Raw genomic sequence first — 27,529 nt, 5'->3', positions numbered from 1 at the left:
AGGAAATCTTGCTTGTGTATCATATCCATTATCCGGAACCGCTAATGTAAAGAAAACCAGAAAAAAAAGAAGTTATTGCTACTAACTGTGATTTTGTCATACACACACATGTTCATCATTTCTCTCCCCTATAGCTGCTGCGAGGGTCTTTCCTCCATCATAATAAAGTGGTAGCAAGCCTGACTTAGAAATTATTGTATCTTAAGGGTGTTTCCAAGGTCCTAAATTAGACATGAACCTTATAATCTGTTTGACTGACACTTGGGTGCATTTCATACTAATACTTATTTACTAAATATTGGGTCCTAGATAGTGATGAGCGGGTTCGGTTCCTCGGAATCCGAACCCCCCCCCCCCGAACTTCACCCTTTTTACACGGGTCTGAGGCAGCTCGGATCCTCCCGCCTTGCTCGGTTAACCCGAGCGCGCCCGAACGTCATCATCCCGCTGTCGGATTCTCGCGAGATTCGGATTCTATATAAGGAGCCGCGCGTCGCCGCCATTTTTCACTCGTGCATTGGAAATGATAGTGAGAGGACGTGGCTGGCGTCCTCTCACTTTGTTTCAGGGGGCTGCAGTGCAAATATCTTTATTCTGGGGACCAGCAGTATTATAGGAGGAGTACAGTGCAGAGTTTTGATGACCAGTGACCACCAGTATTATACGTTGTCTGCCTGAAAAACGCTCCATATCTGTGATCAGTGTGCTGCATATATCTGTGCTCATACTGCTTTATTGGGGGGACTGGGGACCAGCAGTATTATATAGGAGGAGTACAGTGCAGAGTTTTGCTGACCAGTGACCACTAGTATACGTTGTCTGCCTGAAAAACGCTCCATATCTGTGCTCAGTGTGCTGCATATATCTGTGCTCACACTGCTTTATTGTAGGGACTGGGGACCAGCAGTATTATATAGGAGGAGTCTAGTGCAGAGTTTTGCTGACCAGTGACCACCAGTATTATACGTTCTCTGCCTGAAAAACGCTCCATATCTGTGCTCAGTGTGCTGCATATATCTGTGCTCACACTGCTTTATTGTTGGGACTGGGGACCAGCAGTATTATATAGGATGAGTACAGTGCAGAGTTTTGCTGACCAGTGACCACCAGTATTATACGTTCTCTGCCTGAAAACCGGTCCATACATGTGCTCAGTGTGCTGCATATATCTGTGCTAACACTGCTTTATTGTGGGGACTGGGGACCAGCAGTATTATATAGGAGGAGTACAGTGCAGAGTTTTGCTGACCAGTGACCACCAGTATTATACGTTCTCTGCCTGAAAAACGCTCCATATCTGTGCTGCATTGTAGTATATAGTAGGAGTACAGTGCATCATTTTGCTGACCACCAATATATAATATATAGGAGTACGGTACAGAAGGCCACTGCTCTACCTACCTCTGTGTCGTCAAGTATACTATCCATCCATACCTGTGGTGCATTTCAGTTTTGCACAGTTTGCTGACCACCAGTATATAATATATAGCAGTACGGTACAGTAGGCCACTGCTCTACCTACCTCTGTGTCGTCAAGTATACTATCCACCCATACCTGTGGTGCATTTCAGTTTTGCACAGTTTGCTGACCACCAGTATATAATATATAGCAGTACGGTACAGTAGGCCACTGCTCTACCTACCTCTGTGTCGTCAAGTATAATATCCATCCATACCTCTGGTGCATTTCAGTTGTGCGCAGTATATATAGTAGTAGGCCATTGCTATTGATACTGGCATATAATTCCACACATTAAGAATGGAGAACAAAAATGTGGAAGGTAAAATAGGGAAAGATCAAGATCCACTTACACCTCATGCTGAAGCTGCTGCCACTAGTCATGGCCGAGACGATGAAATGCCATCAACGTCATCGGCCAAGGCCGATGCCCAATGTCATAGTAGAGAGCATGTAAAATCCAAAAAGCAAAAGTTCAGTAAAATGACCCAAAAATCAAAATTAAAAGCGTCTGAGTAGAAGTGTAAACTTGCCAATATGCCATTTACGACACGGAGTGGAAAGGAACGGCTGAGGCCATGGCCTATGTTCATGGCTAGTGGTTCAGCTTCACATGAGGATGGAAGCACTCATTCTCTCGCTAGAAAAATGAAAAGACTTAAGCTGGCAAAAGCACAGCAAAGAACTGTGCGTTCTTCTAAATCACAAATCCTTAAGGAGAGTCCAATTGTGTCGGGTGCGATGCCTGACCTTACCAACACTGGACGGGAAGAGGTGGCGCCTTCCACCATTTGCACGCCCCCTGCAAGTGCTGGAAGGAGCACCCGCAGTCCAGTTCCTGATAGTCAAATTGAAGATGTCACTGTTGAAGTACACCAGGATAAGGATATGGGTGTTGCTGGCGCTGGGGAGGAAATTGACAAGGAGGATTCTGATGGTGAGGAGGTTTGTTTAAGTCAGGCACCCGGGGAGACACCTGTTGTTCGTGGGACGAATATGGCCATTGACATGCCTGGTCAAATTACAAAAAAAAATCACCTCTTCGGTGTGGAATTATTTTAACACAAATGGGTTAAGCCGTGTGTTGCCTTTGTCAAGTTGTAATAAGTAGGGGTAATGACGTTAACCACCTCAGAACATCCTCCCTTATACGTCACCTGCAGCGCATTCATCATAAGTCAGTGACAAGTTCAAAAACTTTGGATGACAGCGGAAGCAGTCCACGGACCACTAAATCCCTTCCTCTTGTAACCAAGCTCCTGCAAACCACACCACCAACTCCCTCAGTGTCAATTTCCTCCGTACACAGGAAAGCCAATAGTCCTGCAGGCCATGTCACTGGCAAGTCAGACGAGTCCTCTCCTGCCTGGGATTCCTCCGATGCATCCTTGAGTGTAACGCCTCCTGCTGCTGGCGCTGCTGTTGTTGCTGCTGGGAGTCGATCGTCATACCAGAGGGGAATTAGGAAGACCACTTGTACTACTTCCAGTAAGCAATTGACTGTCCAACAGTCCTTTGCGAGGAAGATGAAATATCACAGCAGTCATCCTGCTGCAAAGCAGATAACTCAGGCCTTGGCAGCCTGGGCGGTGAGAAACGTGTTTCCGTTATCCACCGTTAATTCACAGGCAACTACAGACTTGATTGAGGTAGTGTGTCCCCGGTACCAAATACCCTATAGGTTCCATTTCTCTAGGCAGGCGATACCGAAATTGTACACAGACCTCAGAAAAAGAGTCACCAGTGTCCTAAAAAATGCAGTTGTACCCAATGTCCACTTAACCACGGACATGTGGACAAGTGGAGCAGGGCAGACTCAGGACTATATGACTGTGACAGCCCACTGGGTAGATGTATTACCTCCCGCAGCAAGAACAGCAGCGGCGGCACCAGTAGCAGCATCTCGCAAACGCCAACTCGTTCCTAGGCAGGCTACGCTTTGTATCACCGCTTTCCAGAAGAGGCACACAGCTGACAACCTCTTACGGAAACTGAGGAACATCATCGCAGAATGGCTTACCCCAAATGGACTCTCCTGGGGATTTGTGACATCGGACAACGCCACCAATATTGTGCGTGCATTACATCTGGGCAAATTCCAGCACGTCCCATGTTTTGCACATACATTGAATTTGGTGGTGTAGAATTATTAAAAAAACGACAGGGGCGTGCAAGAGTTGCTGTCTGTGGCCCGAAGAATTGCGGGCCACTTTCGGCATTCAGCCACCGCGTGCCGAAGACTGGAGCACCAGCAAACAGTCCTGAACCTGCCCTGCCATCATCTGAAGCAAGAGGTGGTAACGAGGTGGAATTCAACCCTCTATATGCTTCAGAGGATGGAGGAGCAGCAAAAGGCCATTCAAGCCTGTACATCTGCCTACAATATAGGCAAAGGAGGGGGAATGCACCTGACTCAAGCGCAGTGGAGAATGATTTCAACGTTGTGCAAGGTTCGGCAACCCTTTGAACTTGCCACACGTGAAGTCAGTTCAGACACTGCCAGCCTGAGTCAGGTCATTCCCCTCATCAGGCTTTTGCAGAAGAAGCTGGAGACATTGAAGGAGGAGCTAAAACAGAGCGATTCCGCTAGGCATGTGGGACTTGTGGATGGAGCCCTTAATTCGCTTAACCAGGATTCACGGGTGGTCAATCTGTTGAAATCAGAGCACTACATTTTGGCCACCGTGCTCGATCCTAGATTTAAAACCTACGTTGGATCTCTATTTCCGGCAGGTCTTTGAACCTCTGCAGAGGTTCAAAGACCTGCTGGTGAGAAAATTGTCAAGTCAAGCGGAACGTGACCCGTCAACAGCTCCTCCTTCACATTCTCCCGCAACTGGGGGAGCGAGGAAAAGGCTAAGAATTCCGAGCCCACCCGCTGGCGGTGATGCAGGGCAGTCTGGAGCGAGTGCTGACCTCTGGTCCGGACTGAAGGACCTGCCAACGATTACTGACATGTCGTCTACTATCACTGCATATGATTCTCTCACTATTGAAAGAATGGTGGAGGATTATATGAGTGACAGCATCCAAGTAGGCACGTCAGACAGTCCGTACGTATACTGGCAGGAAAAAGAGGCAATTTGGAGGCCCTTGCAGAAACTGGCTTTATTTTACCTAAGTTGCCCACCCTCCAGTGTGTACTCCGAAAGAGTGTTTAGTGCAGCCGCTCACCTTGTCAGCAATCGGCGTACGAGGTTACTTCCAGAAAATGTGGAGAAGATGATGTTCATCAAAATGAATTATAATCAATTCCTCCGTGGAGACATTCACCAGCAGCAATTGCCCCCAGAAAGTACACAGGGACCTGAGATGGTGGATTCCAGTGGGGACGAATTAATAATCTGTGAGGAGGGGGATGTACACAGTGAAAGGGGTGAGGAATCGGACGATGAGGAGGAGGTGGACATCTTGCCTCTGTAGAGCCAGTTTGTGCAAGGAGAGATTGATTGCTTCTTTTTTGGTGGGGGCCCAAACCAACCAGTCATTTCAGTCACAGTTGTGTGGCAGACCCTGTCGCTGAAATGATGGGTTTGTTAAAGTGTGCATGTCCTGTTTATACAACATAAGGGTGGGTGGGAGGGCCCAAGGACAATTCCATCTTGCACCTCTTTTTTCTTTCATTTTTCTTTGCATCATGTGCTGTTTGGGGACTATTTTTTTTTTGAAGTGCCATCCTGCCTGACACTGCAGTGCCACTCCTAGATGGGCCAGGTGTTTGTGTCGGCCACTTGTGTCGCTTAGCTTAGCCATCCAGCGACCTTGGTGCACCTCTTTTTTTCTTTGCATCATGTGCTATTTGGGGACTATTTTTTTGAAGTGCCATCCTGTCTGACACTGCAGTGCCACTCCTAGATGGGCCAGGTGTTTGTGTCGGCCACTTGTGTCGCTTAGCTTAGCCATCCAGCGACCTCGGTGCAAATTTTAGGACTAAAAATAATATTGTGAGGTGTGAGGTGTTCAGAATAGACTGAAATTTAGTGGAAATTATGGTTATTGAGGTTAATAATACTATGGGATCAAAATGACCCCCAAATTCTCTGATTTAAGCTGTTTTTGAGGGGGTTTTGTAAAAAAAACACCCGAATCCAAAACACACCCGAATCCGACAAAAAATTTTCAGGGAGGTTTTGCCAAACGCGTCCGAATCCAAAACACGGCCACGGAACTGAATCCAAAACCAAAACACAAAACCCGAAAAATGTCCGGTGCACATCACTAGTCCTAGACCAGTAATTATAATATCTTATCATATATTGCCAACATATATCAGTGAACACATGCAGGGACAGGCGCTCCAACATGTGCGAGTGGTGAGTGCTGAGGAGTGATCCTGCAGATCCCTCTCCCATAACAAATTGTGCAATGTAGCCAATAGATGGTGTAGGTTATCGGAGTCTGGTTAATGCTGCAAGAAAAGCAACCCCCACATAGATGTCTATGGAGGGTGCCTTTGCGGTCAAAGGGGCTCATTCCGAGTTGATCGTAGCTGTGCTAAGTTTAGCACAGCTACGATCGTAAAATCAGACGTGCGGGGGGATGCCCTGCCCAGCACAGGGCTAGTCCGCCCCACATGTCAGTGCCGCCCCCCCTGCACAAATACAAAAGCATCGCACAGAGGCGATGCCTTTGTATTTAAGGAGTAACTCCCGGCCAGCGCAGCTCCTGCGGCTGGCCGGGAGTTGCTCGTCGCACCCGCTGGCCGCAGCGGCTGTGTGAGACTTCACGCAACCGCCGTGGCCCACCCCCCCAATGGTCTGGCCACACCTGCGTTGGCCAGACTGATCCCCCTAAACGGCGGCTTTACGCCGCCGTTCAGCCCCCTCCCGCCCAGCGACCGCCTCTGTCTCAGAGGCGATCGCTGGGCACTGACGAGCGCACTGCGGCACCGACGCATGCGCAGTTCTGACCCGATCGCTGCGCTGCGACAAACTGCAGCGAGTGCTCGGGTCGGAATGACCCCCAAAAAATGGGGGACTGCAGCAGATATAACAATAATGGATACACAATACAATTATATAGACACAGGAACGCACCGGACCCACTTTATTTGTGGACTCCCTTGCGTCCGTGTGTAAACATAAATTCAGGCGCAGTCGTATATTCACATGTAGTGTCAGAAATTAGCTATTCACCACCACTTAAAATTTAATTGCAGCTCCCACTCAGTATCCTGAAGTTTATACCAATATAAAACTAAAAAAGAAATCACTTATGTGAGAGAGCGCAAGCAAATTTTAAACAATTTTATTTTGTATTAAAAATATATAAAAATTTTTAATATAACATCATTATATGCATAAATTGCTAAATGCCTTTGAAACGTATGATTGCTATTTCAACACAATAAAACTACCATAGATTAGAACCATGTGTCCATTATTAGTGGATTGATTGACACCACCTGCCACTAGTTTGCAGGGTTATCCACTCCGTTCCTTTTTTGACACTTTGTGGCTAGAATACAGTCCAATGTCCCGCATCAACAGATTCTAAGCTTTTTATCCACAGTATTGTTATATTATGTTGTTACAGGTGGAACTTCATATATTGTGTCTCTTATTCATGAATTTATTATAGCGGGTATATCCATGGTTAGATTCAAATGGTGTAGATTATATTCATAGGTAAACAGACTTATATTCACCTGCAGGGATTTCCTCTCTGAACCCTTGACACTTAGGTGGTATTGTGTCTGGTAGTACAGGGATGATAAGGGATTTAGAGGATATATCTCACCTCACCATTCACAGATGTTACTGTTGTCGCTCTGTGTATATCCGTGACCGGTCAGCATAGATTTCTCCTTGTTGCTATATTCCACATACAGCTTAAGATCTACCTACTCCGGTAAGGGGAAAGCCGGGCGGCTTTAACAGTGATCATCTTTGTGATCCTCCGCTCCTGCTGGGCACTGCACGGGTGTGTACAATAAGCTGTATGTGGAATATAGCAACAAGGAGAAATCTATGCTGACCGGTCACGGATATACACAGAGCGACAACAGTAACATCTGTGAATGGTGAGGTGAGATATATCCTCTAAATCCCTTATCATCCCTGTACTACCAGACACAATACCACCTAAGTGTCAAGGGTTCAGAGAGGAAATCCCTGCAGGTGAATATAAGTCTGTTTACCTATGAATATAATCTACACCATTTGAATCTAACCATGGATATACCCGCTATAATAAATTCATGAATAAGAGACACAATATATGAAGTTCCACCTGTAACAACATAATATAACAATACTGTGGATAAAAAGCTTAGAATCTGTTGATGCGGGACATTGGACTGTATTCTAGCCACAAAGTGTCAAAAAAGGAACGGAGTGGATAACCCTGCAAACTAGTGGCAGGTGGTGTCAATCAATCCACTAATAATGGACACATGGTTCTAATCTATGGTAGTTTTATTGTGTTGAAATAGCAATCATACGTTTCAAAGGCATTTAGCAATTTATGCATATAATGATGTTATATTAAAAATTTTTATATATTTTTAATACAAAATAAAATTGTTTAAAATTTGCTTGCGCTCTCTCACATAAGTGATTTCTTTTTTAGTTATAACAATAATGATCATAATGAATTATCCATAATCTCACAGCTCGATTCATTCTGCAAAATGTGAATTTACAAATACAGTGCACCAAACAAAATTCACACAAAAGTCAAATGTAATCTTATTATTTGCTCACTTCTAGGTAACTGAAAAATAAATGCTTTCTGTGTAGGGACAGCTCTCTGCATTGATATATTACCTGATGTGATTGGTCTAATGATTTTAGACAGCTGGTGGTTTTAGTCTCCCATTGGGCAGTAAAACTATTGATTTCTTTGTTCAGAGCAAATATCACTTTGTGTATCTGGAGGGGAATATCTGCCTCATTCTGGGAGGCTGTCTCTAATATCTACATCTTTTTTTAGGGTCATAAAACTCTTTTCATCCAGTGGTATTGATAGGAGGGGTGGCTTTTTTTCGTGTCACGATGTTGAGCTGCATGCAGTACCTACCAACATTTTTCAATAGTTGTCCATTTGCTCCTGACCCTTTGAATCCAAGCACGGAACATACACTGATTTGCAAATTTTAGTCAAATTTATTTTTTTGCATTTTAAATATTCCTCTATAATTGTGCAGTTTCTCAGTACTGACAGGGACAAGCATTACCAGGAACAAATCTCTACACCATAAGACTCTAGAAATGAAGGCTATTCAGCACAAGTTGGAACTGAGTATGCAATACTTGTACTGGGAGGGGTTTAATGTAAATCGAGGGCTTGGTAACATGTTAAAAAGATCATTTGGATATGATTAACCACTTAATTACTTAATGTTTTTATGAAAAATGTCCTAGATTTGTTTTTAGTATTTAAAAAAAAATATTTAACTATTCGCAACATCATCTCTCACAATTGTAGCATCTTCCCATCACTCTTGTATTCATAGATCTTCACACTGTATTTGAAATGCCCCTGTAGCATTATCCCTCCACCCATGTGTCCATGCTGTAGGTCTCTATCATAGCATTAACTCCCACCCCAGTGTCTATATATCATCAAAGTAGAATTACTCCCAACTCTCCTCCTGTAGCATTAGATTCCACTGTTGCGTTTCCCTCCCTTTCATCTCAATGGTTCCGCCCTTTCCCCTCAGTGGTCCCTCCCCTTCCCCTCAGTGGTTATAGATCCCCCCATTGCCACCCCCCAGCATCCAGTGATTCCTATTAAAGCATTACCCACTCCTTCCCCATGGGCATTAAATCCCTTTGGCTTTAACACCTCAACTAATAATAATAATAATAATAATAATAATTATTATTATTATTATTATTATATGATGTTACTTACACTGTAAGAGCAAGTACTGTATATCATTATTAGGGCATATCTTTCTATTAATATGATATCTTTGGCAACAAGCAAATCAAAGTAGTGAAATGTAAAAGGCTGCTTATATATTTCACACAAAAAGCACTGTGTGGCTCCAGGAATATATAATACAAAGTTTAATGCAAACTTTTTGTAACCGTTATCATTTCCTTTTTGCAAATTGTAACAAAGCAACAATCCTTTTATCATCCCTGAAATAAAATAGGAAAAGCGAGGTTCGGATGCACAACTTAATACACAAAGACGCTTGCAGAGGGCTGTAAATCAGCTGTCTTCTGCTGTTACAATTTACAATTAGTTTATAATTGTCTACTTGAAGTGCACTCAATTGCAAAATTGGAATCCTTATCTCAATGTAGCAGCAACCTACAATACATAGCCCACAAAATGCACAAATGACACTGAGGAATTTTCTGTTTCTATAAATAAGGTTCATCAAAAGACTGACCCTAATCAGAACTGGAGTGTCTTTCCTGTTACACAAGGTGCCCATTTACTGGTATAGGGACCATGTAAAATGAGTTTCAGGAACAGAACTATAGATCATTGCAATGCAAGTACCAATGGGAATTAAAGTCCCACTGTAATGATCTATTACACACAAGTAATATCTGTGTTATTTATTATACAATACACAAGCACCTGATCTAGGTACTGGCGCGATTATAGCAACAAGATATAAAGCCGCATTAATCTAAAATGCAAATCCAGGGTGTTTTGCCTTTTTAAATTATTGCCACTTTAAATTGCCAATATTGGGGGTGATTCCGAGTTGTTCGCTCGTTATTTTTTTTTGCTACGGAGCGATTAGTCGCAAACTGCGCATGCGCAATGTACGCAGTGCGCCTGCGCCAAGTAAATTAGCACAAAAGTTTGGTAATTTACTCACAGCGTAACAAAGTTTTTTCATCGCTCTGCTGATCGTAGTGTGATTGACAGGAAGTGGGTGTTTCTGGGCGGAAACTGGCCGTTTTCTGGGAGTGTGCGGAGAAACGCAGGCGTTCGAGTTGCAAAATGCAGGAGTGGCTGGAGAAACGGGGGAGTGGTTGGGCAAACGCTGGGTGTGTTTGTGACGTCAAACCAGGAACGAAAAGGACTGAGCTTGTCGCAATGGCTGAGTAAGTCTGGAGCTACTCAGAAACTGCGGGATAATCGTTACGAGAAAATTAGCAAACCCTTCGTTAGCAAATATGCTAAGCTAAGATACACTCCCAGTAGGCGTAGGCTTAGCGTGTGCAATGCTGCTAAAAGCAGCTAACGAGCGAACAACTCGGAATCACCCCCATTGTGCTGATGCTTGCAACTCGTAAACTATTACATTTCAACTTTACTGTGTAAGACCAAAACTGTGGTGTTTGTTGGTTCTTTCTACGTAATGAAATGGGATAATATCACAATTTGATGGTATTTAGCGGTGATGGATTTTACTCTATAGTGTACGTTGCACACCCACAGCTCTGTTTTCAGGAATAAATTGTCCTGCAGGGTCCTCATTATGCATCCAATTATGGGCCATAATTATACTGTATTTCTGTATATATAAAAACTAATTCCACACTAAAAATAAAATATACCCAGTACTGCATATGATGCTGAGATTATGTGCACTGTCTGGCAGTATCCATACTCTGTACTTTAAGTGTTGTTTTTTATGTTTTTAAATGACATCTAAAAGAACTATGGTCATCTGGTCTCATCAGGGTGCCCAGTCCCCTTCAGGGACCCCTTGTTCTAAACTTTAACCAGCTTCCCAGATCCCTCATCCTCTGTGTGCCTGCTGTTATCCTAAAACTTGGGTTAGGTTCAATAGCTTCCTTCCATTAAGCAGATACCCAGTCTTGCTTAGAAACCCTAAGGAATATTTGGCCCCACAAAAAGCCACTTTACTGCGAGAAATGGACTGAAGCAGTCTACCTTCAACTTTCATACAGGAGGATTGAACATCTGCATTCTTGTTGGACTGGCCCACTACAGTGACTATGGGTTCTATTCATGAAGCAGTGAAAAGAGTGGAGAAGTGAGCCTGTGGAGAAGTTGCTTATGGCAACCAATATGCTGCTCCGTACAACAGTGTAGTATGCAAATTATAAATGTTACCTCAATGCTGAGATTACGACAAGACAGCGTAAGGCTTCTTCATGTGTACCGCCAGCACACATTGAGCACATTGAGCTAAACATTATCCCTATATCCTCAAACCAGACATTTGGTCCCATTTGCTCTATGTACACGCATAATACATTATGAGACCTATTCGTTAAGTGTAACCAATTCAATACACATGCAAAATCATTTGTTTCCACAAGATTTAAGTAATGGCCCATTCATTATTAGGAGCCTTATATGGAGGCCCAGAGGCGGATTGGCCATTGGGTTTATAGGGAAGATTCCCGGTGGGCCGGCACACCCGTGGGGCCTGTTTTGTTTGAGGACATGTGGTCCTTTTTATAGACATAATGAATAAGATGCAAAATAATTTGCATATATGAAAATTACTTTGCCACTTAGCCTGTGATTGCAAATGATCTAGTATATGCTCTGTCTGCCTGCTTGGCAGACATATAAGATTGAGTGAATAGTGATTGGGATACGGTTGGTGCTTTCTAAAGAATTATATAGTTTCCTAAATTCTGAAGGTGTATCATATAATGTGCTCATAATATATAATTTTATTTCTTTTTAACTTCCCCCTTGGTGCTGGACATGCCCACTGTCTGGAAAGTCTTGGGGGGAGGGTGCTGCTGCCATGGCCCATGGCTAGACCTTACACCTCTGGTGCTGCCCATGTGGGGCCCCTAGTACAAATTTTTCCAGGGCCGCTTTTTGTTCCCAATCCGCCCCTGTGGAGGCCTGCTCCATGATATTGGAAAAAGTTCCAGAATGCAAAGAGGGATCCAGACATACAGATGTATCCTCATACAGCGTTGCTCATAGCGCACTATTTAGGGTCCTGTGTTGCGAGTTGGAAATAACGTTATGGCGTGCGTTATGTCCCGCGCCATGTAATACACAGTTTAACCGCTGGGTGGCGAATGCTCCACGTTGAGACTACAGAGCTGAATACAATGCTGTGGCAGTAAGCAGTGATCTGTGAAAGGCTGGCCAATCACGTTCTTCCCTTTATAAAAAAATCCCTTTCCACAAATTACAGTGCCACGCTGCCGCCCGTTCAGTCAATTAATTTTTTCGTTACGTTGGGTACAAAATACCGGATAGCATTAATATGACTCCCAGATGGTCTACAGCCACACTGCCGCCCGATCACGCTAGATATGGATATTGTCGTTATAGTATTAGCAAAACATCATTCATATTTCGGACTAGCTTCGGCAGAAATATTGAATGCAAAGTGCACTGGGTCCCTACTGTACCTCATGATGGTATCCGTATTCAATCCTTTTAATTTTTTTTTTAAAGCACTCAGATACAACACATCACATATATGCCCGGAGGGCCTACCTGTATCGTGGTTGGCTGTGGCCTAACGAGAACAGCATCTGCCTGCAATGCTTGCACTCGTGGGTTCGAAACCCATTAGTGCTTGATCACTGCAAGGGACCATGTTAAAGCTGTGGCCGATGTGTTGACCATAATTTTTTTTTGTGTGTGTGTATTTAGATATTCTATTTTAATACAATAAAGTTTTTTGGTGTATTGCTACTTCTCATTATATAAAAAAAGTCACCTTCTACTAAATACAAGGCCACGCTGCAGCCCTGTACACGCTATGCATCTAGTCGTTACGTTGTGTACAAAATGATGGTTAATATTAGCATAAGCAGCAATCCTATTTCGGAGTAGCTTTGTGTCTCTGTTGTTTCAAATGGGCAGAAATATTGAATGCAAAGTGCAACTGGGTACCTACAGTATCTCATGAATGCACAGTATGACTACCAGGTGGTCTACAGGCACACTGCCGCCCGATCACGCTAGCTATAGATATTGTCGTTACTGTGTGTACAATTTGCAGGATGACATTAGCGTAAGCAGCTACTGTACTTTTTTTTTTTTTAAAGCACCAAGATACAACACATGACATATAAACCCGGAGGGCCCACCTCTACCATGATTGGCTGTAGCCTAACTAGAACAGCGGCCGCCTGCAATGCTTGAAGACCCGGGTTCGATACAGAGTTCGGCACCCGTTTATTATTTTATTTTTATTTATTTTTTATTTTTTAGTACAATAAAGTTATTTGTGTTTTAAGTTAGTCCGAAATAATTCCCATATAAAGGGAAGTGATTAATGGTTCGTCATTGTCACAATTAATGTCAGCCAATCAGCAGGCGGCGCTATGAAGGGTCCGTTGGCTATTTGAGGCATGCACTGTAGAGTTTAGGAAAAGGGACATCTGGTGGACAGAAAGTAGAGTGAACGTTACAATTATAACGTGACGTCACATTTACAACGCAACTTATAACTAGAGATGTGCACTTGAAATTTTTCTGGTTTTGTGTTTTGGTTTTGGGTTCGGTTCCGCGGCCGTGTTTTGGGTTCGACCGCGTTTTGGCAAAACCTCACCGAATTTTTTTTGTCGGATTCGGGTGTGTTTTGGATTCGGGTGTTTTTTTCAAAAAACACTAAAAAACAGCTTAAATCATAGAATTTGTGGGTCATTTTGATCCCAAAGTATTATTAACCTCAAAAACCATAATTTCCACTCATTTTCAGTCTATTCTGAATACCTCACACCTCACAATATTATTTTTAGTCCTAAAATTTGCACCGAGGTCGCTGGATGGCTAAGCTAAGCGACCCTAGTGGCCGACACAAACACCGGGCCCATCTAGGAGTGGCACTGCAGTGTAACGCAGGATGGCCCTTCCAAAAAACACTCCCCAAACAGCACATGACGCAAAGAAAAAAAGAGGCGCAATGAGGTAGCTGTGTGAGTAAGATAAGCGACCCTAGTGGCCGACACAAACACCGGGCCCATCTAGGAGTGGCACTGCAGTGTCACGCAGGATGGCCCTTCCAAAAAACACTCCCCAAACAGCACATGACGCAAAGAAAAAAAGAGGCGCAATGAGGTAGCTGTGTGAGTAAGCTAAGCGACCCTAGTGGCCGACACAAACACCTGGCCCATCTAGGAGTGGCACTGCAGTGTCACGCAGGATGGCCCTTCCAAAAAACACTCCCCAAACAGCACATGACGCAAAGAAAAAAAGAGGCGCAATAAGGTAGCTGTGTGAGTAAGATAAGCGACCCTAGTGGCCGACACAAACACCGGGCCCATCTAGGAGTGGCACTGCAGTGTCACGCAGGATGGCCCTTCCAAAAAACACTCCCCAAACAGCACATGACGCAAAGAAAAAAAGAGGCGCAATGAGGTAGCTGTGTGAGTAAGATAAGCGACCCTAGTGGCCGACACAAACACCGGGCCCATCTAGGAGTGGCACTGCAGTTTCACGCAGGATGGCCCTTCCAAAAAACACTCCCCAAACAGCACATGACGCAAAGAAAAAAAGAGGCGCAATGAGGTAGCTGTGTGAGTAAGATAAGCGACCCTAGTGGCCGACACAAACACCTGGCCCATCTAGGAGTGGCACTGCAGTGTCACGCAGGATGGCCCTTCCAAAAAACACTCCCCAAACAGTACATGACGCAAAGAAAAATTAAAGAAAAAAGAGGTGCAAGATGGAATTGTCCTTGGGCCCTCCCACCCACCCTTATGTTGTATAAACAGGACATGCACACTTTAACCAACCCATCATTTCAGTGACAGGGTCTGCCACACGACTGTGACTGAAATGACGGGTTGGTTTGGACCCCCACCAAAAAAGAAGCAATTAATCTCTCCTTGCACAAACTGGCTCTACAGAGGCAAGATGTCCACCTCATCATCATCCTCCGATATATCACTGTGTACATCCCCCTCCTCACAGATTATCAATTCGTCCCCACTGGAATCCACCATCTCAGCTCCCTGTGTACTTTGTGGAGGCAATTGCTGCTGGTCAATGTCTCCACGGAGGAATTGATTATAATTCATTTTAATGAACATCATCTTCTCCACATTTTCTGGAAGTAACCTCGTACGCCGATTGCTGACAAGGTGAGCGGCGGCACTAAACACTCTTTCGGAGTACACACTTGTGGGAGGGCAACTTAGGTAGAATAAAGCCAGTATAAGTACGGACTGTGTGACGTGCCTACTTGGATGCGGTCACTCATATAATCCTCCACCATTCTTTCAATGGGGAGAGAATCATATGCAGTGACAGTAGACGACATGTCCGTAATCGTTGACAGGTCCTTCAGTCCGGACCAGATGTCAGCATCAGCAGTCGCTCCAGACTGCCCGGCATCACCGCCAGCGGGTGGGCTCGGAATTCTGAGCCTTTTCCTCGCACCCCCAGTTGCGGGAGAATGTGAAGGAGGAGATGTTGACAGGTCGCGTTCCGCTTGACTTGACAATTTTCTCACCAGCAGGTCTTTGAACCCCAGCAGACTTGTGTCTGCCGGAAAGAGAGATCCAAGGTAGGTTTTAAATCTAGGATCGAGCACGGTGGCCAAAATGTAGTGCTCTGATTTCAACAGATTGACCACCCGTGAATCCTTGTTAAGCGAATTAAGGGCTAGATCCACAAGTCCCACATGCCTAGCGGAATCGCTCCGTGTTAGCTCCTCCTTCAATGTCTCCAGCTTCTTCTGCAAAAGCCTGATGAGGGGAATGACCTGACTCAGGCTGGCAGTGTCTGAACTGACTTCACGTGTGGCAAGTTCAAAGGGCAGCAGAACCTTGCACAACGTTGAAATCATTCTCCACTGCGCTTGAGACAGGTGCATTCCACCTCCTATATCGTGCTGAATTGTATAGGCTTGAATGGCCTTTTGCTGCTCCTCCAACCTCTGAAGCATATATAGGGTTGAATTCCACCTCGTTACCACTTCTTGCTTCAGATGATGGCAGGGCAGGTTCAGGCGTTTTTGGTGTTGCTCCAGTCTTCTGTACATGGTGCCTGTACGCCGAAAGTGTCCCGCAATTCTTCTGGCCACCGACAGCATCTCTTGCACGCCCCTGTCGTTTTTAAAAAAATTCTGCACCACCAAATTCAAGGTATGTGCAAAACATGGGACGTGCTGGAATTTGCCCAGATTTAATGCACACACAATATTGCTGGCGTTGTCCGATGCCACAAATCCACAGGAGAGTCCAATTGGGGTAAGCCATTCCGCGATGATCTTCCTCAGTTGCCGTAAGAGGTTTTCAGCTGTGTGCGTATTCTGGAAACCGGTGATACAAAGCGTAGCCTGCCTAGGAAAGAGTTGGCGTTTGCGAGATGCTGCTACTGGTGCCGCCGCTGCTGTTCTTGCGGCGGGAGTCCATACATCTACCCAGTGGGCTGTCACAGTCATATAGTCCTGACCCTGCCCTGCTCCACTTGTCCACATGTCCGTGGTTAAGTGGACATTGTGTACAGCTGCATTTTTTAGGACACTGGTGACTCTTTTTCTGAGGTCTGTGTACATTTTCGGTATTGCCTGCCTAGAGAAATGGAACCTAGATGGTATTTGGTACCGGGGACACAGTACCTCCAACAAGTCTCTAGTTGGCTCTGCAGTAATGATGGATACATTCCTTTGCGAGGAAGATGAAATATCACAGCAGTCATCCTGCTGCAAAGCGGATAACTCAGGCCTTTGCAGCTGTGTTGGTGTTAAACGTGTGTCCGGTATCCACCGTTAATTCACAGGGAACTAGAGAATTGCTTGAGGTAGTGTGTCCCCGGTACCAAATACCATCTAGGTTCCACTTCTCTAGGCAGGCGATACCGAGAATGTAGAAACGTCAGAAAAAGAGTCACCAGTGTCCTAAAAAATGCAGTTGTACCCAATGTCCACTTAACCACGGACATGTGGACAAGTGGAGCAGGGCAGACTCAGGACTATATGACTGTGACTGCCCACTGGGTAGATGTATTGCCTCCCGCAGCAAGAACAGCAGCGGCGGCACCAGTAGCAGCATCTCGCAAATGCCAACTCGTTCCTAGGCAGGCTACGCTTTGTATCACCGCTTTCCATAAGAGGCACACAGCTGACAACCTCTTACGGAAACTGAGGAACATCATCGCAGAATGGCTTACCCCAATTGGACTCTCCTGGGGATTTGTGACATCGGACAACGCCACCAATATTGTGCGTGCATTACATGTGGGCAAATTCCAGCATGTCCCATGTTTTGCACATACATTGAATTTGGTGGTGCAGAATGTTTTAAAAAACGACAGGGGCGTGCAAGAGATGCTGTCGGTGGCCCGAAGAATTGCGGGCCACTTTCGGCATTCAGCCACCGCGTGCCGAAGACTGGAGCACCAGCAAACACTCCTTAACCTGCCCCGCCATCATCTGAAGCAAGAGGTGGTAACGAGGTGGAATTCAACCCTCTATATGCTTCAGAGGATAGAGAAGCAGCAAAAGGCCATTCAAGCCTATACATCTGCCTACGATATAGGCAAAGGAGGGGGAATGCACCTGACTCTAGCGCAGTGGAGAATGATTTCAATGTTGTGCAAGGTTCTGCAACCCTTTGAACTTGCCACACGTGAAGTCAGTTCAGAGTCAGGTCATTCCCCTCATCAGGCTTTTGCAGAAGCAGCTGGAGAAATTGAAGGAGGAGCTTAAACGGAGCGATTCTGCTAGGCATGTGGGACTTGTGGAAGGAGCCCTTAATTCACTTAACCAGGATTCACGGGTGGTCAATCTGTTGAAATCAGAGCACTACATTTTGGCCACCATGCTTAGGTTTAAAGCCTACGTTGTATCTCTCTTTCTGGCAAACACAAGTCTGCAGAGGTTCAAAGACCTGCTGGTGAGACACTTGTCAGGTCAAGCGGAACGTGACCCGTCAACAGCTCCTCCTTCACATTCAACCGCAACTGGGGCTGCGAGGAAAAGGCTAAGAATTCCGAGCCCACCCGCTGGCGGTGATGCAGGGCAGTCTGGAGCAAGTGCTGACATCTGGTCCGGACTGAAGGACCTGCCAACGATTACTGACATGTCGTCTACTGTCACTGCATATGATTCTGTCACCATTGAAAGAATGGTGGAGGATTATATGAGTGACAGCATCCAAGTAGGCACGTCAGACAGTCCGTACGTATACTGGCAGGAAAAATAGGCAATTTGGAGGCCCTTGCACAAACTGGCTTTATTTTACCTAGGTTGCCCCCCCTCCAGTGTGTACTCCGAAAGAGTGTTTAGTGCAGCCGGTCACCTTGTCAGCAATCGGCGTACGAGGTTACTTCCAAAAAATGTGGAGAAGATGATGTTCATCAAAATGAATTAAAATCAATTCCTCAGTGGAGACATTCACCAGCAATTGCCTCCAGAAAGTACACAGGGACCTGACATGGTGGATTCCAGTGGGGACGAATTAATACTCTGTGAGGAGGGGGATGTACACAGTGAAAGGGGTGATGAATCGGACGATGAGGAGGAGTTGGACATCTTGCCTCTGTAGAGCCAGTTTGTGCAAGGAGAGATTGATTGCTTCTTTTTTGGTGGAGGCCCAAACCAACCAGTGATTTCAGCCACAGTCGTGTGGCAGACCCTGTGGCTGAAATTATCGGTTTGTTAAAGTGTGCATGTCCTGTTTATACAACATAAGAGTGGGTGGGAGGGCCCAAGGACAATTCCATCTTGCACCTCTTTTTTTTTATTATTTATCTCTGCATCATGTGATGTTTGGGGCTAATTTTTTTAAGTGCTATCCTGTCTGACACTGCATTGCCACTCCTAGATGGGCCAGGTGTTTGTGCCGCCCACTTGGGTCGCTTAGCTTAGTCATCCAGCGACCTCGGTGCAAATTTTAGGACTAAAAATAATATTGTCAGGTGTGAGGTGTTCAGAATAGACTGGAAATGAGTGGAAATTATGGTTATTGAGGTTAATAATACTATGGGATCAAAATTACCCCCAAATTCTATGATTTAAGCTGTTTTTGAGGGTTTTCTTTTTAAAAAGCACCCGAATCAAAAACACACCCGAATCCAACCAAAAATTTTCAGGGAGGTTTTGCCAAAACGCGTCCGAATCCAAAACACGGCCGCGAAACCGAATCCAAAACCAAAACACAAAACCCGAAAAATTTCCGGTGCACATCTCTAGTAATTACTCCCTTTATGTTTTATTAGCCCTACTGTACCTAATTCGTTATATATATATATATATATATATATATATATATATATCATTATTATTGTTATTATTATAATAAAATAAAATATCTTTGTCATGCTAGAGTTAATACTGCATAGATTCAAATATGAGATTGTCATGGCAATAAAAGAGAACATATAACAGATCTTGTATAGCGATAAGAATAAACACATCCCCAACTTGCATTCAATTACTGTAATTCTATTTTATTGCCTTAATAAACATTAAGAAAAACAATTCTACAGCACATGAATATTTATTTACATGATCTCCACAATAAGTCTCTGTAACACTCAGTTTCACCAGAAGGTACAGGTGACTACGCAGGTGTGTGTTCAGTATCAGAGGTACAGTACAGTACCTCACCAATTTCTTTGTTGGGGCTGAAGGAAATCATCAAACAAATGAGATATGCAAATAATTATCTATAAACAGCAATAACACATAGAATACATTAAATATTATTTGAATAGTTTGTTTTTTATACATTACCAAGCTAATTTTTTAAATGGAAATGTTTTATTTGAGAGACACTTGACTGCCATTTGTTCATTATTCCACATTTGTGGAGGGTGTTTTATTCTACATAATCACAATGTTAGTTGTACCCCAGAAGGAATTAAGCAACGTAAAGCATGTTTTTAAACCAATTAAGACTTTATTAAATGAGTATTATATAAATATGGTAGCTAGATTTACTGTATTTGTAACAAACAACTGTAAAAACACGTATTTATGATTGGTGAATAACTTCAGTAGTCAAAAAGCCTTCTCAGATTGATTCACCTAACAATGAGAAATCAAAGTATTGTCATGTCACTGTTAAAATAAAACAAAATTATTATTTTAATATTTTCTTTACAGGCGGACTACGGGTGCCAGCGGGCCCTAAATGTCCAGGCATGCTGTCACTTGTGGTTCTCCAAGTGCCGGCATGTTGCATCAGGCTTGCTGGGACCTGTAGGCTGTCTGTAAAGAACAATATTAGCATATCATGAACCCTGCACCCACCACCACCAGGGGTGCGGGGCATAGCACTGTGTTGGTTGTTGCTCAGGATAGGGGACCCCATTCAAATTTTTGGGGTCCCCACTTTCTGAGGAATTCCAACCCTGGGCCGACTGGTTGGGGGGGAGTGTTTAATGCTATGGCACGATGGACCCATACTGAGTGTTTCCCCTGCTATGGCAATATCCCCCCCTGGCTGGTTCATCCTAGTGCTGATTTTGCTTTAATAAGGGGAACCCTATGTTTTGTTTTTTTGTTTTTTTAATGAGGGGGTTGCCGCAGCAATCAGTCAGTGCCTCCCCAGTCACTGCCCGCCACTGCCCACCAGTCACACTGTACTATCTATGGGCCTCCATCCAACCAGGCATACAGCACTACCAATGAGCATCCATTCCATCAGACATACACTTGTACTTTTACTTCTGATTTTACTTATTAAGCCATACTTAATGAAGGTCTATATGGCTGTTGTTTGCCTAGTCCAATACAGTGTAATCTATCGCCTTTCATCAACATCACATTTTTCTTATTGGTAGCCTATATCAATTAGCCATAGTATTCATTACATGCAATCTAGGGTCAGCTGTGCTGGTTAACGTGCACTCACATTCAGAAGGTGTTTGCAAATGAACAGCTGAAAAACACCAATAATCAAGTATTTGAATATTCAACTTAAAAACTTGCACATACATTTATGCTTTAGCCTAAATACCTTCTTTCACAAACACACCATGCACCTCAAATTGTTGTACTTCATTGCACTCCATGGTATTCTCTTCAAAGCACATACATTGCCTACACTTGCCTTTCAGAAGAAACTTAAGACTCTGTTGAAAGGGGCGCAATTTCCAGAGACACTTGGTACTTTTTGTTTAGCCCTTACCCCATCACTCCGGTTTATTATCATTTGCCAAAGCTTCATAAGACACTCACATCACCCCCAGGACACCAGATCATATTAGGGATCGGGTCCATTACTTCTAATTTGTCACATTTTGTGGATGCACACCTTCAAGACTATGTGGTAAAATGAAAGTCCTATATTAAGGACACCACATATTTTTCTAATATGCTCAAGAGACTCATATAACTTTTTAACATGTGATGTTTAATCATTGTATTCGAACATTCCACACGAAAAAGGTCTACAGGTTATATCAGGTATCCTTGATACCTACAGCACAGTAGACAAATATCTCAAGTCTTTTTTTAGTGGCATCGATAAAATATATTATTATTAGAACACAATTATTTCTCGTTCACTAACAATTTTTATTTGCAGTCACGGGGGACCGCCATGGGGACCAGGTTCGCCCCGAGTTACGCCAACCTCTATATGGGTGCACTCAAGGAGGAGCTTATTTGGGGGGTGAACCTTGGGGTAAGCCTGGTCCTTTATGAGCGGTATATAGATGATTTATGTTTTATTTGGGATGGGGATGTTAATTCCATTCATAATTTTGTTAATCACCTTAACACCAATAGTTATGGTTTAAAGTTCACTCACATATTTAGTTTACAGCAGATCACATTTCTGGACATTATGCTCCTGTCCAGCGGTGAAAACATACACACTGAACCTTTTTTAAATCAGTAGACACAAATCATTTCTTAAGATACAGTAGTTGTCATTTTCGACCATCGCGAGATAATATCCCAAAGAGTCAGCTCCTCAGAATAAAAAGGAACTGCTTGAGGGAAGATAGGTATAAAGAACAAGTAAAGAAAGTTAATTCAGCCTTCAAAGAGCAAGGGTATCTGGATTATATCCTCATAAAAGCCTTGTCAGACGTCAATGGGAGAGATAGGACCACTCTTTTGGTTAATACAAATAATAAAAATAGAAACAAGAATAAGGAACAGTATAATGGAGAAAACACATAAAGGCAAATGTACTCTTGTCACTCAATTTAATACCCATGCAGCACAAATTAGACAGATTATTGTGAAGAATACTCCTTTATTACAGATTGATCCATTATTAGAACCGGAAATTGGTGATAGCATAAAGGTGGTCTATAAGAAATCCGAAACACTACAGGCCAAGTTGGCCCCTTGTATGATTGTTCTAAATAAAAGTAAAAATGAAAATAGAAATAATAAAAATATTATTGGGAGCCAGCCTGGTACTATTGTGGACACTAATGCAGATGCAAAATCTGTAGATTGGTGGTCTGTAAGACCACAGGGTTTTTTTTTCAAATGTGCAAAAACTAGGTGTCTTACATTTAAAAACATAAGTCCTAAAAATAAGTCTTTTGTAACAAGATCTACGGGAGAAGTCTTTACTATAGACCATTTTTGGAATTCTGACGCCACCTATGTGGTATACTTGATTGAATGTGGGTGTGGCATCCAGTATGTGGGTCGCACGATAAGGAAACTGAGAGTGCAATTCTTGGAGCATAAAGTAAATAGAGAAAAAAAAAATTCCCTATACAGTCTATCAAGACATACGTCCTGTTGTAAACAAGGTGATATAACCAAAATTAGAGTGAAAGCCTTGGAACAAGTTAGGTTGAGAACTAGGGGGGTGATCGTTTTAACCTCCTGTGGAGGAGGGAGGCTTTTTGGGTATTTTGATTAAAATCGTTTGGGTTAAATGAAAATCTTAAATGAAATAGTATTTAGCATCCCTCCTACCAGGTGTTTTTTCCCTGATGTCCTCTTGTAATATATTTTGCCAGTCCCATTGTATAACTCTATTGAAGTTATATCCCTAGAGTAATATAAGACTATATACCTATCCACGGTTATTTCAGTATACTATTTTTTTCCTTGTTTCTTATATATATCTAAATAATGATTTTTTTTCTGACTTGAAACAGTTTGATTCCTCAATATAACATCATTAGGTTTAACTTATATTGTTACATTGGCTCATTGTAAAAATATGGGTACTTGTAGGGTTAAAATGAAATCCAACATGCTCTTAATACTTTGACATGGAGATTATATATACATGTCGGCTATGCAGTATGAGAATATAAAATGTTTAGCATAAATGCATAGCAACTTTATGTGAGAATATGTAACACTGTAAAGTGCCTTTTTCTTTGGACTGATACTGTATAGTGATCGTCAACGATCTTAGTATGTTCTCTGAGAAATAATGTAGTTCCCAAAGCCAGGCACCTCATTGTATGTTTTGTTTTTATTTTATAATATAAATGATATAGTGGTCTAGGAAATGTTTTGTTGCTTTATGATTAAAACCAATCAACTACTAGTTTTTGTGAGAAACATATGTTTGGACTTATCCATCTAAATCCTAAAGGCAGGACCCAGACATGGGCAATTAATGGTTATAGTGATTGCAACCAATTAGTAAGTAATTGTAATAAATATAGACCCTAGAGATGGACAGCCATACCTCTGCCACTAGGCAGAGAAATGCGTCAGATGACCGGAATTTTGACAGTGGAACACAGGTGGAACTCAACGGGAAGCCGGGAGCCCCCGAAACCAGAAGTCACGGCACGCGACGGCACACAGCATCCCCTGCTTGACCGGATCCAGACACACAGGTTTAAGCCGCAGGTAGCGGTCCCCCACAGTGTTCCTTCTACCTTGGACCTATCTACACAGCACAAAAGGTATTGTCTCTGTGTTACTACTGCCGCAGTGCAGGGATTCCAATTACACGGATAGCACTGTCGGGATTGTGCTGTATACTACAAGTGCACGGCTGGCAATCCGCCAGATGGGACAATATCTCCAATAAGAGCTTCACCAGTATATCTGCAGCGGACATTCCATCTATATCTGGGAATCTGGTGAAGTATAGCAATTCAGTAAATCTCAAGCACCTTACTAAACAGTTTTATTACTAACTGAGCTTCTGCATACTGTATTTACATCACTTGCTGCAACTAACAGCTGATTTATGCATGTTTTTATTAATATCCTGTCTACAAACTAACTAGTTTGACTATATCCAGGATAAAACAGTATTGTCTAGTATTTTAATGTTTCCATGTTATAAATTTCATTGTTTTTAAAGTGATATTACACTTGTGTCTAAATGAACTTTTTATGAGTAAGAAAATGGTTAATTGTTAAACCAGCAGCTGAATCAACATTCTAATGTTTGTGCGCCCCTATACTACTCCTTTTAAAGCAAATACATTGTTAACTGTCCCTGCAACCCACCTCTGTACACATTGCTGCCTCAATTAACCACACCTCTTATACCCCTTTTACACTCGCATGAAAATCCCGGGATATTGCACGTGAACGCGCATCATCCCGGGATTTCTGTCAGTGTGAAAGGGTACAGGGACAATTTCCCGGGTCGAGCATCCCGGGATTTCATCCCAGGTCTAAAGCAGGGTTGAACCCGGGACTGTCCCGGGAAGCTGGGTAGTGTGAAAGGGCCCATCCCGGGATTCACTACCCGGGACTGTTAAAAGGCCTCCGATTGGAGCTTTCATGGGCTCAGAAAAGATGATGTCATCTTTCAGAGCCCTGGGGAGCGTCCTTGATGCGTGTGAGGAAGGCAGCATGGCGACCTGGACAGACCAGGAGGTGAGAGAGCTGCTCAGCATTAGGGGAGAGGAGGAAATAATGAGGCAGATCACAGGCACAGTTAAAGATGCAGTCATTTATAAAAACATCTCCAAGATGCTGGAAGCCAGGGGAATCATACGCACACAGCAGCAAGTGTTAAACAAAATGAAAACTCTTAAAAAGCAGTTTCTGAAGGTGCATGACAACAACAGGAAAAAGAGCGGTGTTGGCCGTATCGACTGGCAGTACTATGACATCTGTGCCAATATCTTTGGAAACACAGCTATATGCAGTCCGGTGAGTCTGTCTTCCAGTTCACAGTACACTGCTACAGAAGGCACTCCAGAAGAGACACAGACAAGCAGTGACGTCTGTCCGTCATCCCCGTTGTTAATTGACGACACACCTGAGGACAGCGACACATCCTCCCAGCCGTCCATAAACACATCCAGAAACGATGACAGCATAACTGCAACCATTGAAGACGTCGTGGAAGCTCAGACCAGTGACAGTGGGACTGTACAAAGTGCCGTCACCGTCACCCCAACTTTACAGAAAAACAGTAAGTACATGTTTACTCATAGCACAAATCCACAATTGTTAATCATCCGGTTATGTGTGTAGTATGAGTGGCCAGTGTGGCGGCAGCGTGGCGAGCGCAAATGAGCCCATTGCAGGATCACTGTGCTCAGCACGCTGCTGGCACGGTGGCACGCTTTGCAATTTCTGCCCCCACCCAGGGGGGCTTTGCATTTTTATAAATAGTTCAATGTTGCAGAGTAGCTAGTGTGTAGGTGGATTAATGCCACAACACATGTTTGCTAACGCTGCTATTTTTATATACGCTCATTTTGTATTTCTTCTCTTCACAGTTTACACCGTACCGCCTAGAGGGAAGAAATTGAACAGAGCGGAGCAAGTGGCTAAAGCCATGTCAAATGTCCTTGTCGACCAACTCCGAGAGATGGACGCTACAATGTCCGCACAGGAGGATGCAAGGCTCGACAGGTTTCTAGAGGCAGAACGCCAAATGCATGATGCATTCCTTTCCCAAGTCATGACAATGCAGGAACGCATGAGTAGAGAGCAGTATGACCGCCACAGGGAATTGCACCAAATGAACATGGCGTTCTATGAGCGTATGACCAATACCTCAAGAGCACCAATCCAACACCACAACTCACAATACCCCCCTGAGCAGGGTTTTTCATCATTTACTCCTGGTCCATACTATGCCCCAAATACTGCACCATCTAGTGCGCAAAGCCCAGAGTTTACTGTATTGCGCAATTTGCCGTGAAACACAGTGAATTTCTTTTTTTTTTGTTATTTGTTGTAATAACCACAGTGTGGTCATTGTTTATGCACAACTGTTTGTGCCTTCTTCCATTTTTTTTTATGTTCTGTTTTGTATAGTGTCTACATTAAAGCACTTTTTATTTATTTTTTACACAGTAATAATATACTGCAGGGACACTGTGGTTTATGGTGTTGTATCTACAAGCCTACCAGTGTTGTTGTTTTTTTTTTATGCCAAACAAAACTTGTTTGCAAATCTATGCATAACATTCCCATTTGTGCGTAACAGTAGACCATGTTTGCAGTGTTTTCTACATTGTTTCTGCATATATACAAAGTTTGTGGCAATGTGGTTTTTTTGGAAAAACAAATATTGAAACCAAAGATCAAAGGTGGAATACAAAATAAAAAAAATTTAATTCACCAAACATGTTGTGCTGATTCTTAAACACTATTGTACCAGTGCTGCAAGGTTGGACGTAATAGTGTGGCGTATTTGTTCTGCAGCGGAATTTGAGGCAGTCCCAAACAAAGCACCTTCCACATGTGGGTTCATAACCTCAGGGTCCTGCACAGTCCACTCAGGAAGGAATAGCTAATTTTTCAGTTCACAGATGTTGTGCAGTATACAGCACGCAGCTACTACATTAGGCATATTCTTTAGGTCCACATCATTGCGCTTCATCAAACAACGCCATCTTCCTTTTAACCTGCCAAAGGCGTTCTCAACCACCATCCTTGCTGAACTCAGGGTGTGAGTATAGGTTTGTTGCTCTGGGGTTAACTGGACCTGTTGGGTGTAGCCTTTCATAATCCAGGGGCGTAAAGGGTATGCAGCATCCCCGATGATGTGGACAGGGATCTCCACCCCATTCACAATCTTTGCACACTCTTTGGGGTACAGCCAGCCTCCCTGCTTCTCCTCTACGATGTTGTACAGGTCAGAATTGGCAAGAACTCGGGAGTCATGAGATCGGCCTGGCCAGCCAATAAACACATCTAGGAAACTAAAGAACAGTAAAATTGAAAAAAGTTAGAATGTAAAACTCACACATGCAACTCATCCCACCACCCCAAAAATAAACACTTACCAATATTTGTGGTCCACAACAGCCGGTAATATGATGGAGTGCCAGCCCTTCCTATTAAAATAGTCAGCATGGTTGTCACGTGGGGCAATAATGGGGATGTGT

Source organism: Pseudophryne corroboree, chromosome 7 (genome assembly GCF_028390025.1).
Source record: "Pseudophryne corroboree isolate aPseCor3 chromosome 7, aPseCor3.hap2, whole genome shotgun sequence".
In the NCBI taxonomy this organism is placed as follows: domain Eukaryota; kingdom Metazoa; phylum Chordata; class Amphibia; order Anura; family Myobatrachidae; genus Pseudophryne; species Pseudophryne corroboree.
This window is presented reverse-complemented; position numbering follows the sequence as displayed.